We start from the raw sequence: 830 nt of genomic DNA on the forward strand, positions 1-830 counted from the left end.
CTCGGGAAGCGCCGCTTGCAGGGCCCTCCGCTGGCGATGGAGGGCGGGGGGCCAGGCGTTCCCGTTGCTTGCCTTACTCCTAACAGCCAGCGTAGGACCGGTTAACCTAGGCGATGGCAGGAATAGTTGAAATACCAGTTTTCAGGTGAGGACCGTGAGCGCGTTGGGTGTTTCTAACAGCAGAGGAGGCTGCGGAGCAAAGGTGCACCCGTTGTTAGCCCAGGAGCTGAGGGTTTCTTAGTGAGGAAGAGAACAAACTCCACTAGTACATGGGTTTGTTAGTTGCCCAGAGATAGCAGTTGTCTGCAAATCAAAGATTTACTGGATCCTCGCCTAGACAGGAAAAAAGTAAATAATAGGGACAGAAAAATATATAAAAGTAAACATAGAAACAAAAATTCCTCACCATCCCTGGAGGTATTTAAATGATGTGTAGATGTGGCGCTTAAGGACATGGTTTAGTGGTGGACTTGGCAGTGCTAGGTTAACAGTTGGACTCGATGATCTTAAGGATCTTTTCCAACGTAAATGATTCTATAAAACTGCCCTTCCTGGTGTTTCTGACACCTGAGGTATACAGAGGTGAGGTGAGGCGAGGTGAGCCACCCCTTTAGGGCCCTGTGGGTTTTAGCCATCCCCAGGTGCTGCCCATGCCCCAGCACCTTCGCTCCCAGCTGCACCGAGCGGGTCGGAGTCCCTTGGTAGAAGTGGGTCTGCCGTGCTGCGCCAGCCTGGGGAATGGGAGTGCTGGTCTGCCGGTGGGCGTCCAAGCCTGCCCGCCTTGCTTGCGCAGGTCGTGGCAGAGCAGCGTGAGGGTGGCTGGTGGTAGC

Source organism: Pygoscelis adeliae, unplaced genomic scaffold, assembly GCF_000699105.1.
Source record: "Pygoscelis adeliae isolate BGI_AS28 unplaced genomic scaffold, ASM69910v1 Scaffold106, whole genome shotgun sequence".
Lineage (NCBI taxonomy): Eukaryota > Metazoa > Chordata > Aves > Sphenisciformes > Spheniscidae > Pygoscelis > Pygoscelis adeliae.